Source organism: Lates calcarifer, linkage group LG15, assembly GCF_001640805.2.
Source record: "Lates calcarifer isolate ASB-BC8 linkage group LG15, TLL_Latcal_v3, whole genome shotgun sequence".
Classification (NCBI taxonomy): Eukaryota; Metazoa; Chordata; class Actinopteri; family Centropomidae; genus Lates; species Lates calcarifer.
Window position 1 is genome coordinate 10681252 of NC_066847.1, and position 14297 is coordinate 10695548.

A 14297-nucleotide genomic window follows, 5' to 3' on the forward strand; every position below is an offset into this window, starting at 1 on the left:
ACAAACTAAGCCCAAGGGAGGATCACTTTTGAATGTAATAATCCGAGCAATTCCAAAAGGGCCTTCGTACACTTTCGTGCTCGGGCCAGAAGTAATAGTAATCCTAAATAGAAGTAAAAATGTCATGTTACAATAAGACATCAAAAATGTCATAGCATGTGGTCAAAAAATGTCATAGTATATATAGTAAGACATAAAAATGTTTTGTTAAATGTTCTGTGTCAGCTGTAATGTTGAATATTTTTCTGTGTTTTCATGGTTAAACTGTTGATAAGGAATAAGTAGTACTGTATTGATCATTTTCCTTTTGTATATTTCTCTTTGATTTCCTCTATGTGTCACCACTTCGTCCATGACATCGTTCACAATTGCAGAGACATGGTCCATGATCGGAGAGACATTGTCGATCAGCAAAATTGTCCATGACTTGCAGAGACGTGCAAAATCATCCGCAAACAGAGAGACATTGTTGATGATAACAGAGACTTTGTCCATAATCTGAGAGACATTGTCCATAATCATAGAGATGTCGTCCATGGTCACAGAGTGTCTTCTTACAATGGAGAAGTTCTTTGAGACAAGGACAGAAGCCTTCAGGTAATTCGCACTTTACATAAACTGTCCAACACAGAGCACTGACATTAAATTGTTTATGTTCAGTATTCAGTGTATCAGAAAAGTGTAATAAGTGGTCTGCTTTACAGAATTTATGTATAAGTATTAATATTAATATTACTATTAATAGAAGTAATGTAAAAGTAATTAGCAATATCAGAAGTTAGGTTTAACAGTTATTGTAATCAGTTACTAGATATAGTTTGCAACAGTAAAAGTTATCTGTGAATTTAGAAGTAATATGTAGTGAAAGTAATATGTAATGGTAAAAGTAATCTAATATTAGATGTAACAGTTAAAGTAATTGTAATATAAAAGCAATGCAGAAGTAATAGTAATCCAAAATAGAAGTAAAAATGTGACGTTATAGCAAGACATCAAAAATGTCAAAAAGCACCACAGTATAGTAAAGCATCTAAAATTTCTTGATACGGTAAGGCATAAAAATGTCAAAAAAAGGTCATAGTATATAGTAAGGCATAAAAAACCGTCCACAAAGGCATCAAAAACTCTAAAAAAAAATGTCATAGCATAGTAAGGAGTCAAAAAATGTCATAGTTTTAGTAAGGAGTCAAAAACTGTCAACAAATATAGTATGGTAAGGCTTCAAAAACCATCAAAAAATGTAATATAGTAAGGCGTCAAAAACTGTCATAGTATGGTAAGGCGTCAAAAAATATCATAGTATAGTCAGGCTTCAAAAAAATATCAAAAAATGTCTCAGTATAGCTAGGCGTCAAAACATGTCAAAACCTGTCATAGTTTAGTAAGGCATCAAAAACCGTCAAAAAATGCCATAGTTTAGTAAGGTGTCAAAAACTGTCAACAAATATCATAGTATGGTAAGGCTTCAAAAACCATCAAAAAATGTAATATAGTAAGGTGTCAAAAATCATCAAAAGATGTCATAGTATAGTAAGGCGTCAAAACCTGTCATAGTATGGTAAGGCGTCAAAAAATAAAAAAAATATCATAGTATAGTCAGGCTTCGAAAAAATATCAAAAAATGTCTCAGTATAGCTAGGCGTCAAAACCTGTCATAGTTTAGTAAGGCATCAAAAACCGTCAAAAAATGCCATAGTTTAGTAAGGTGTCAAAAACTGTCAACAAATATCATAGTATGGTAAGGCTTCAAAAACCATCAAAAAATGTAATATAGTAAGGTGTCAAAAATCATCAAAAGATGTCATAGTATAGTAAGGCGTCAAAAACTGTCATAGTATGGTAAGGCGTCAAAAAATAAAAAAAATATCATAGTATAGTCAGGCTTCAAAAAAATATCAAAAAATGTCTCAGTATAGCTAGGCGTCAAAACATGTCAAAACCTGTCATAGTTTAGTAAGGCATCAAAAACCGTCAAAAAATGCCATAGTTTAGTAAGGTGTCAAAAACTGTCAACAAATATCATAGTATGGTAAGGCTTCAAAAACCATCAAAAAATGTAATATAGTAAGGTGTCAAAAATCATCAAAAGATGTCATAGTATAGTAAGGCGTCAAAAACTGTCATAGTATGGTAAGGCGTCAAAAAATAAAAAATATATCATAGTATAGTCAGGCTTCAAAAAAATATCAAAAAATGTCTCAGTATAGCTAGGCGTCAAAACATGTCAAAACCTGTCATAGTTTAGTAAGGCATCAAAAACCGTCAAAAAATGCCATAGTTTAGTAAGGTGTCAAAAACTGTCAACAAATATCATAGTATGGTAAGGCTTCAAAAACCATCAAAAAATGTAATATAGTAAGGTGTCAAAAATCATCAAAAGATGTCATAGTATAGTAAGGCGTCAAAAACTGTCATAGTATGGTAAGGCGTCAAAAAATAAAAAAAATATCATAGTATAGTCAGGCTTCAAAAAAATATCAAAAAATGTCTCAGTATAGCTAGGCGTCAAAACATGTCAAAACCTGTCATAGTTTAGTAAGGCATCAAAAACCGTCAAAAAATGCCATAGTTTAGTAAGGTGTCAAAAACTGTCAACAAATATCATAGTATGGTAAGGCTTCAAAAACCATCAAAAAATGTAATATAGTAAGGTGTCAAAAATCATCAAAAGATGTCATAGTATAGTAAGGCATCAAAAACTGTCATAGTATGGTAAGGCGTCAAAAAAAAAAAAAAAAATCATAGTATAGTCAGGCTTCAAAAAAATATCAAAAAATGTCTCAGTATAGCTAGGCGTCAAAACATGTCAAAACCTGTCATAGTTTAGTAAGGCATCAAAAAACGTCAAAAAATGCCATAGTTTAGTAAGGTGTCAAAAACTGTCAACAAATATCATAGTATGGTAAGGCTTCAAAAACCATCAAAAAATGTAATATAGTAAGGTGTCAAAAATCATCAAAAGATGTCATAGTATAGTAAGGCGTCAAAAACTGTCATAGTATGGTAAGGCGTCAAAAAATAAAAAAAATATCATAGTATAGTCAGGCTTCAAAAAAATATCAAAAAATGTCTCAGTATAGCTAGGCGTCAAAACATGTCAAAACCTGTCATAGTTTAGTAAGGCATCAAAAACCGTCAAAAAATGCCATAGTTTAGTAAGGTGTCAAAAACTGTCAACAAATATCATAGTATGGTAAGGCTTCAAAAACCATCAAAAAATGTAATATAGTATGGCGTCAAAAACGGTCAAAAAAAGTCATAGTATAGTATGGCGTCAAAAACCATGAAAAAAAGTCATAGTATAGTATGTTGTCAAAAACCATGAAAAAAAGTCATAGTATAGTATGTTGTCAAAAACCATGAAAAAAAGTCATAGTATAGTATGGCATCAAAAACCATGAAAAAAAGTCATAGTATAGTATGGCGTCAAAAATCATGAAAAAAAGTCAGTATAGTATGGCGTCAAAAATCATGAAAAAAAGTCATAATATAGTATGGCATCAAAAACGGTCAAAAAAAGTCATAGTATAGTATGGCGTCAAAAACCATGAAAAAAAGTCATAGTATAGTATGGCATCAAAAACGGTCAAAAAAAGTCATAGTATAGTATGGCGTCAAAAATCATGAAAAAAAGTCATAGTATAGTATGGCGTCAAAAATCATGAAAAAAAGTCATAGTATAGTATGGCATCAAAAACGGTCAAAAAAAGTCATAGTATAGTATGTCGTCAAAAATCATGAAAAAAAGTCATAGTATAGTATGTTGTCAAAAACCATGAAAAAAAGTCATAGTATAGTATGGCATCAAAAACGGTCAAAAAAAGTCATAGTATAGTATGGCATCAAAAACGGTCAAAAAAAGTCATAGTATAGTATGTCGTCAAAAATCATGAAAAAAAGTCATAGTATAGTATGGCGTCAAAAACCATGAAAAAAAGTCATAGTATAGTATGGCATCAAAAACGGTCAAAAAAAGTCATAGTATAGTATGGCATCAAAAACGGTCAAAAAAAGTCATAGTATAGTATGTCGTCAAAAATCATGAAAAAAAGTCATAGTATAGTATGGCGTCAAAAATCATGAAAAAAAGTCATAGTATATTATGGCATCAAAAACGGTCAAAAAAAGTCATAGTATAGTATATCGTCAAAAATCATGAAAAAAAGTCATAGTATAGTATGTTGTCAAAAACCATGAAAAAAAAGTCATAGTATAGTATGGCGTCAAAAATCATGAAAAAAAGTCATAGTATAGTATGGCATCAAAAACGGTCAAAAAAAGTCATAGTATAGTATGTCGTCAAAATTAAAAAAAGTCATAGTATAGTATGGCGTCAAAAACTGTCAACAAATATAGTATGGTAAGGCTTCAAAAACCATCAAAAAATGTAATATAGTAAGGTGTCAAAAATCATCAAAAGATGTCATAGTATAGTAAGGCGTCAAAAACTGTCATAGTATGGTAAGGCGTCAAAAAATAAAAAATATATCATAGTATAGTCAGGCTTCAAAAAAATATCAAAAAATGTCTCAGTATAGCTAGGCGTCAAAACATGTCAAAACCTGTCATAGTTTAGTAAGGCATCAAAAAACGTCAAAAAATGCCATAGTTTAGTAAGGTGTCAAAAACTGTCAACAAATATCATAGTATGGTAAGGCTTCAAAAACCATCAAAAAATGTAATATAGTATGGCGTCAAAAATCATGAAAAAAAGTCAGTATAGTATGGCGTCAAAAATCATGAAAAAAAGTCATAGTATAGTATGTCATCAAAAACGGTCAAAAAAAGTCATAGTATAGTATGGCGTCAAAAACCATGAAAAAAAGTCATAGTATAGTATGTTGTCAAAAACCATGAAAAAAAGTCATAGTATAGTATGTTGTCAAAAACCATGAAAAAAAAGTCATAGTATAGTATGGCATCAAAAACCATGAAAAAAAGTCATAGTATAGTATGGCGTCAAAAATCATGAAAAAAAGTCAGTATAGTATGGCGTCAAAAATCATGAAAAAAAGTCATAATATAGTATGGCATCAAAAACGGTCAAAAAAAGTCATAGTATAGTATGGCGTCAAAAACCATGAAAAAAAGTCATAGTATAGTATGGCATCAAAAACGGTCAAAAAAAGTCATAGTATAGTATGGCGTCAAAAATCATGAAAAAAAGTCATAAGTCATATAGTATGGCGTCAAAAATCATGAAAAAAAGTCATAGTATAGTATGTCATCAAAAACGGTCCAAAAAAGTCATAGTATAGTATGGCGTCAAAAACCATGAAAAAAAGTCTTAGTATAGTATGTTGTCAAAAACCATGAAAAAAAGTCATAGTATAGTATGTTGTCAAAAACCATGAAAAAAAAGTCATAGTATAGTATGGCGTCAAAAATCATGAAAAAAAGTCATAGTATAGTATGGCATCAAAAACGGTCAAAAAAAGTCATAGTATAGTATGGCGTCAAAAACCATGAAAAAAAGTCATAGTATAGTATGGCATCAAAAATCATGAAAAAAAGTCATAGTATAGTATGGCGTCAAAAATCATGAAAAAAAGTCATAGTATAGTATGGCATCAAAAACGGTCAAAAAAAGTCATAGTATAGTATGTCGTCAAAAATCATGAAAAAAAGTCATAGTATAGTATGTTGTCAAAAACCATGAAAAAAAGTCATAGTATAGTATGGCATCAAAAACGGTCAAAAAAAGTCATAGTATAGTATGGCGTCAAAAACCATGAAAAAAAGTCATAGTATAGTATGGCATCAAAAACGGTCAAAAAAAGTCATAGTATAGTATGGCGTCAAAAATCATGAAAAAAAGTCATAGTATAGTATGTCATCAAAAACGGTCCAAAAAAGTCATAGTATAGTATGGCGTCAAAAACCATGAAAAAAAGTCTTAGTATAGTATGTTGTCAAAAACCATGAAAAAAAGTCATAGTATAGTATGTTGTCAAAAACCATGAAAAAAAAGTCATAGTATAGTATGGCGTCAAAAATCATGAAAAAAAGTCATAGTATAGTATGGCATCAAAAACGGTCAAAAAAAGTCATAGTATAGTATGGCGTCAAAAACCATGAAAAAAAGTCATAGTATAGTATGGCATCAAAAATCATGAAAAAAAGTCATAGTATAGTATGGCGTCAAAAATCATGAAAAAAAGTCATAGTATAGTATGGCGTCAAAAATCATGAAAAAAAGTCATAGTATAGTATGGCATCAAAAACGGTCAAAAAAAGTCATAGTATAGTATGTCGTCAAAAATCATGAAAAAAAGTCATAGTATAGTATGTTGTCAAAAACCATGAAAAAAAGTCATAGTATAGTATGGCATCAAAAACGGTCAAAAAAAGTCATAGTATAGTATGGCATCAAAAACGGTCAAAAAAAGTCATAGTATAGTATGTCGTCAAAAATCATGAAAAAAAGTCATAGTATAGTATGGCGTCAAAAACCATGAAAAAAAGTCATAGTATAGTATGGCATCAAAAACGGTCAAAAAAAGTCATAGTATAGTATGGCATCAAAAACGGTCAAAAAAAGTCATAGTATAGTATGTCGTCAAAAATCATGAAAAAAAGTCATAGTATAGTATGGCGTCAAAAATCATGAAAAAAAGTCATAGTATATTATGGCATCAAAAACGGTCAAAAAAAGTCATAGTATAGTATATCGTCAAAAATCATGAAAAAAAGTCATAGTATAGTATGTTGTCAAAAACCATGAAAAAAAAGTCATAGTATAGTATGGCGTCAAAAATCATGAAAAAAAGTCATAGTATAGTATGGCATCAAAAACGGTCAAAAAAAGTCATAGTATAGTATGTCGTCAAAATTAAAAAAAGTCATAGTATAGTATGGCGTCAAAAACTGTCAACAAATATAGTATGGTAAGGCTTCAAAAACCATCAAAAAATGTAATATAGTAAGGTGTCAAAAATCATCAAAAGATGTCATAGTATAGTAAGGCGTCAAAAACTGTCATAGTATGGTAAGGCGTCAAAAAATAAAAAATATATCATAGTATAGTCAGGCTTCAAAAAAATATCAAAAAATGTCTCAGTATAGCTAGGCGTCAAAACATGTCAAAACCTGTCATAGTTTAGTAAGGCATCAAAAAACGTCAAAAAATGCCATAGTTTAGTAAGGTGTCAAAAACTGTCAACAAATATCATAGTATGGTAAGGCTTCAAAAACCATCAAAAAATGTAATATAGTATGGCGTCAAAAATCATGAAAAAAAGTCAGTATAGTATGGCGTCAAAAATCATGAAAAAAAGTCATAGTATAGTATGTCATCAAAAACGGTCAAAAAAAGTCATAGTATAGTATGGCGTCAAAAACCATGAAAAAAAGTCATAGTATAGTATGTTGTCAAAAACCATGAAAAAAAGTCATAGTATAGTATGTTGTCAAAAACCATGAAAAAAAAGTCATAGTATAGTATGGCATCAAAAACCATGAAAAAAAGTCATAGTATAGTATGGCGTCAAAAATCATGAAAAAAAGTCAGTATAGTATGGCGTCAAAAATCATGAAAAAAAGTCATAATATAGTATGGCATCAAAAACGGTCAAAAAAAGTCATAGTATAGTATGGCGTCAAAAACCATGAAAAAAAGTCATAGTATAGTATGGCATCAAAAACGGTCAAAAAAAGTCATAGTATAGTATGGCGTCAAAAATCATGAAAAAAAGTCATAATATAGTATGGTGTCAAAAATCATGAAAAAAAGTCATAGTATAGTATGTCATCAAAAACGGTCCAAAAAAGTCATAGTATAGTATGGCGTCAAAAACCATGAAAAAAAGTCTTAGTATAGTATGTTGTCAAAAACCATGAAAAAAAGTCATAGTATAGTATGTTGTCAAAAACCATGAAAAAAAAGTCATAGTATAGTATGGCGTCAAAAATCATGAAAAAAAGTCATAGTATAGTATGGCATCAAAAACGGTCAAAAAAAGTCATAGTATAGTATGTCGTCAAAATTAAAAAAAGTCATAGTATAGTATGGCGTCAAAAACTGTCAACAAATATAGTATGGTAAGGCTTCAAAAACCATCAAAAAATGTAATATAGTAAGGTGTCAAAAATCATCAAAAGATGTCATAGTATAGTAAGGCGTCAAAAACTGTCATAGTATGGTAAGGCGTCAAAAAATAAAAAAAATATCATAGTATAGTCAGGCTTCAAAAAAATATCAAAAAATGTCTCAGTATAGCTAGGCGTCAAAACATGTCAAAACCTGTCATAGTTTAGTAAGGCATCAAAAACCGTCAAAAAATGCCATAGTTTAGTAAGGTGTCAAAAACTGTCAACAAATATCATAGTATGGTAAGGCTTCAAAAACCATCAAAAAATGTAATATAGTAAGGTGTCAAAAATCATCAAAAGATGTCATAGTATAGTAAGGCGTCAAAAACTGTCATAGTATGGTAAGGCGTCAAAAAATAAAAAATATATCATAGTATAGTCAGGCTTCAAAAAAATATCAAAAAATGTCTCAGTATAGCTAGGCGTCAAAACATGTCAAAACCTGTCATAGTTTAGTAAGGCATCAAAAACCGTCAAAAAATGCCATAGTTTAGTAAGGTGTCAAAAACTGTCAACAAATATCATAGTATGGTAAGGCTTCAAAAACCATCAAAAAATGTAATATAGTAAGGTGTCAAAAATCATCAAAAGATGTCATAGTATAGTAAGGCGTCAAAAACTGTCATAGTATGGTAAGGCGTCAAAAAATAAAAAAAATATCATAGTATAGTCAGGCTTCAAAAAAATATCAAAAAATGTCTCAGTATAGCTAGGCGTCAAAACATGTCAAAACCTGTCATAGTTTAGTAAGGCATCAAAAACCGTCAAAAAATGCCATAGTTTAGTAAGGTGTCAAAAACTGTCAACAAATATCATAGTATGGTAAGGCTTCAAAAACCATCAAAAAATGTAATATAGTAAGGTGTCAAAAATCATCAAAAGATGTCATAGTATAGTAAGGCGTCAAAAACTGTCATAGTATGGTAAGGCGTCAAAAAATAAAAAAAATATCATAGTATAGTCAGGCTTCAAAAAAATATCAAAAAATGTCTCAGTATAGCTAGGCGTCAAAACATGTCAAAACCTGTCATAGTTTAGTAAGGCATCAAAAACCGTCAAAAAATACCATAGTTTAGTAAGGTGTCAAAAACTGTCAACAAATATCATAGTATGGTAAGGCTTCAAAAACCATCAAAAAATGTAATATAGTAAGGTGTCAAAAATCATCAAAAGATGTCATAGTATAGTAAGGCGTCAAAAACTGTCATAGTATGGTAAGGCGTCAAAAAATAAAAAAAATATCATAGTATAGTCAGGCTTCAAAAAAATATCAAAAAATGTCTCAGTATAGCTAGGCGTCAAAACATGTCAAAACCTGTCATAGTTTAGTAAGGCATCAAAAACCGTCAAAAAATGCCATAGTTTAGTAAGGTGTCAAAAACTGTCAACAAATATCATAGTATGGTAAGGCTTCAAAAACCATCAAAAAATGTAATATAGTAAGGTGTCAAAAATCATCAAAAGATGTCATAGTATAGTAAGGCGTCAAAAACTGTCATAGTATGGTAAGGCGTCAAAAAATAAAAAAAATATCATAGTATAGTCAGGCTTCAAAAAAATATCAAAAAATGTCTCAGTATAGCTAGGCGTCAAAACATGTCAAAACCTGTCATAGTTTAGTAAGGCATCAAAAACCGTCAAAAAATGCCATAGTTTAGTAAGGTGTCAAAAACTGTCAACAAATATCATAGTATGGTAAGGCTTCAAAAACCATCAAAAAATGTAATATAGTAAGGCGTCAAAAACTCAATAATATAGTATAGTAAGGCTTCCAAAACTCAACAAATGTCATAGTATAGTAAGGCGTCAGAACAAGTTGGATAACTTTTGAGTTGAGTCTCTCCATTTTCAAATTAATATAACAAAAGTGATTTTGTAATGCAGAAATACCAAATATTCTCTACTTGCAGTTTGCAATTGAAATGTATAATTGAGGCTAAAAACGCTAATGTGGCTAAAAGTGACTAAGAGCTATAACCCTAACCCTAACCTCCAGCTATAAGTGGCTAAAAAAAAAAAAAAACTGTAACCCTAACCTCTGGCTACAAATATTCACTTTCATACAATATTGAACAGACCAGCAAAATATTCAGTGTTCAGAAGTATTTATTTGAGTAAGATAATCCTTTATCAGTTCCACAGCAGGGAAATTCAGTGTTGCAACAGCAGAAACAGAAAAGGGCATTATATATGTAAGACAAGATATAAAACAAGATAATATATAACAATATACAAAAATTACACACAATATGAACAGTATAAACTGGACTATAATACACAGTACTAGATTGGATTTGAGTATGGACATTGCACTGTTTGAAATAGCAAAATACCACAGTCAAATGACAAACACAAAATGTAACTTAACTCACAAACACTGTAGTGGTGTGAGTGTGTCTCTGTGGAAAACAAAGGTAAGATGGCTACTTTAAAATAGTTTGTTTGTCTTAAGTTGCATGTCATAGAATAGTAGGGCATTAAAAAAATGTCAAAAAATGTCCTAAAAATATTTTCATTAACTGATCGGTTTCTGTGATTAACACTTGTTCTTGTCTCTGCAGGAGGAGAAGACAACAGCAGCTGAAGACCTGAAGTGGATGAAAGACACAAAAGTCAAAAGTGTTATGAAGCTGTTAATTAGATAAAAGACCTCCACCATCTAACTGCTGTAAACAGTGTTGGTTTCCTGTTCAAGTGAAAACACTTTTTCTCTACCTTCTGTAAGATGTATCTGTGAGAGCATTCAACTGCTTATGATACAATTACTTAATAATTGTACCACAAGTAGTTAAATGATCACAAAGTTGCTCAGTAGACATGTTCATCCTTGGAAAATGTGCTCATAACTACATTAACCCTAACCAGCTCTAACAAGTGTTTCCTTGTGGTCAGATGTCTGTCATTATCTTTGCTGTGCTATTTGTTAAATGTTGTCTGGAATGAAATAAAGTGTCTTCCTAACCTTTTGAGTTGCATTTATCTATTTTGAGACTGATGTTATACAAATCATTTTATTGCATTTTATTATAAGAAAGTGTTGTGATTCTCATGTTTTGATTTTTTTAGGGTTTTATATTTATTTTTTTTATGGTTTTCATTCAAGTTCCATACTTTTAAAACAAAGCAAAAGTCTAGTTTAAAATACATTTTAAAGGTTTTATACTTAGACTTACTTACTTTATGAATTTGATACTTAAGACATTTTTTAAGGTTATAATTTATTTTCATGCTTAATTCTTAGAGCTATTTTATTTTACATATTTAAAGGCTGAATTTAAAGGTTTTAGCCATATTTATCAAACCTGTTTTTTAAGGTTTTTATCCTCATTTTTTATACCTATTCCTTTAAAGTTTGATTGATGATGATTTTCTATTAACTTTTTATAGACCTGTTTAAGGTTTTAAATGTATTTTTTTAAATGTTATATTTATTTTATTTTTTATTTGTTTTACATTTAATTTGATAGGTTTTATACTTCATTTTTTTGAAGGTTTTACAATTCATATTTAAAGATTTTCAGTTTAATTATTAAAAGTTTTATACTTAATTTTTTAGACCTATTTATTAAAAGAGCTTCTGTTCTTGTTTTGTATTGTATTCTTGGTTTTGTATTTTTTGTTTTTATGTATATGTATTTTACTATACATGTTTATTATAGATATTTTTTGCAGTTACATTGTTGAAAAATACTAATTAAAACTGATAAGCTACAGCAGCTTTAATTTGTTGCCGTTTGTTCCAGACAAAAGGTTTTCAAGAGTCAAACTGTAGCTGAGATAATGACAGAGTCAGACTGAAAAGAATAAACTAACACTGACCTTCTGGAAATGTCTTCACGTGTCTCTTCTCTCTGTGTTTCAATGGTTGAATCCTGTGGAGAAAAATGCAACAAACTTAATTTGAAGTTATGGAGTAACTGGTTCTTGACTAATCAGAACTAGTCCAAGAGTTAAATTTGCTTTCTACACAAAAACAAGAAGCTGCTCTGACTGGAAAACTGACTCCAAAAGCTGAATATTCCACCAGCTCCTGATATTCACACAACAGCAGTGGATGGAAATGTTTTTCTCCAGAGTCAGTTAAAACTGTAACTAAATTTGGTTGATGGAAGCCAAAATGAAGCAAAAATACTGTTTATAATATGACACTGAAATGAATAAGTTCTTGACATATTTATGATTTACTGTAATAATGAGAAAGAGAGGGAGAGACAGCAAGGAGGAGAAAATGAGACACAGGGAGAAAGAGGGGGGAAGGGAGAGAGAAAGAGAAAGTGGGGGTGGGGGGCAGAGATAGAGAGAAAGCATGAGAGTAAGTAAGAGAACAAGGAAGAGAGAGAGACGAACAGATGCAGAGGGGTGGGGGGGACAAAATTACAGAGAAAGAGTAAGGCAGGATACACACCAAAAGATAATCAAGCCGATTACCGGCCCAAATCCCCCCTAGCGATCAGCAAAGGCCCGATTATTGGTTGGTTTTAATGATTATCTTGCCAGATTCTCCTGTTGTGTGAGATGTGTTCAGAATGATTTTACCCTCCCTCATCTGCTCCAAAGACGATCGGATCAATAAGTTTTAAACATGTTCTATATTTATGGTCGAAAATCCTGCATGTGGGGAGTACACAGAGGAAAGCCGAGCACCTACTCTGTGGAGTGTCACATGGAACAATGTGGAACAATCCACAAAGTTAGCCAATCAGGAAGCAAGCTGACTGAAGACAGAGGCACAACAAACAAGAGACATCATCGTCCGCCATGTTTGACAGTCCAGACTGATTGTTGGTCGAGAATCTGTTAGTGTGTGGTGTGCTGTGGTGGTCTTCTCATTGTACATCACACACTATAAGAACAAAACTGTGAAATCTGACATCATTTGTCATCGTGTGTGGTCTCTCACATTTTCTCTTTTAGTGTGTGCCAGGCTTAAGAGAGCGAGCGAGAAAGAAAGAGACAGAGAGGGAGAGAGAGACCTGATGTTTAAATTCTTAATTTTCTTTGAACTGTACATTCATGAACTATGTAAATAAACTTTAATAATGAGTGAAGTCTTTTTGTGACAAATTATTTAGACTTCAGATTAATTACTGAAAATTTATAATTTAATGTCAGTGCTCTGTGTTGGACAGTTTATGTAAAGCTGTTTGTGAATTACCTGGAGGCCTCAGTCCTGGTTTCAAAGAACTTCTTCATTGTACAAAGACTCTCTGTGATGATGGACAAAGTGGTGACACCTGGAGGAAATAAAAAGAGAAACATACAAAGGAAAATGATCAATACACCATGACGTATTCCTCATCAACAGCGAGTGTCTCATAAAATGGGCTGTTTACTGTCACATACGACAAGAAAAAGTATCACATCTTTAAGAATCAGTAACAATAAATATTTGGGAAAAATTAACTAAAATTCTTATCTTAAATCTTAAATTTCTATATTAATTGTCAACTAATCACTGGATGAATCATGTATATTACTGTGAACTGCATAATAAAAACTTTGAAAGCAGGGTTTTGACTTTTGGTATTTTTAAATATACTTCAGTCCACAAGCAGAAAATTAACAGACATCTATTTTGAGTTATTTAACAATCATTATAACTAGTACTATTTTCTGACAATTTATACACACGATTAATCAGTTGATATATTCAATACTAAACTCATTAAATACCAAGGATTTAAACAATAGCACTGTTACTAACATTAATAATTCAATTCATCAACGCATTTTTTCAGACTGGGTAAATCTTTAGGACACATACCTGTTTGGTTTTTAAGGTGAGAGCTGGTGTTTCCGTCCAGGCTGCAGCAGCTGAACGGGTAAACCTGGAAAACACAAGTACAACACTTGAAAAACAAATAACCTAATTAATAAAGAATAGTTCACCTTAAAACTTGAACAGTGTAGAAGAATACAACACTGAACACAAAATACTAGAACCTTGACAATCACACTTTGAGTTTTGAGGTAATTGAATTAATTTTGTTACTAGAATATGACTTTATTGATCTCAGAGAGAAAAGCAATTTAAAAAATATTTTTAATGGTAATTTCAGCTAATATATTGTGACCTACTCTTGAGGCTTAAAACTTGTGGAGGACCACAGAGTTAAAATTTAGTTTTCAAGCTTAACTTAAAACTAGGTGCAGTAAAGTCTCAAGTCACCACAAACAAATTTCTAATACATAAAAGGGGATCAATG

At 31.1% G+C, this 14297-nt stretch overlaps 1 long non-coding RNA gene across 1 annotated transcript; it reads left to right on the forward strand.

Moving 5' to 3' along the window:
- The first annotated feature begins 4724 nt into the window (after positions 1-4724).
- On the forward strand, positions 4725-5790 carry LOC127143354 (uncharacterized). Its single transcript, XR_007814706.1, has 2 exons — positions 4725-5173; positions 5369-5790. It is a non-coding gene; the product is annotated as an uncharacterized LOC127143354 (long non-coding RNA).
- Positions 5791-14297: the final 8507 nt, after the last annotated feature.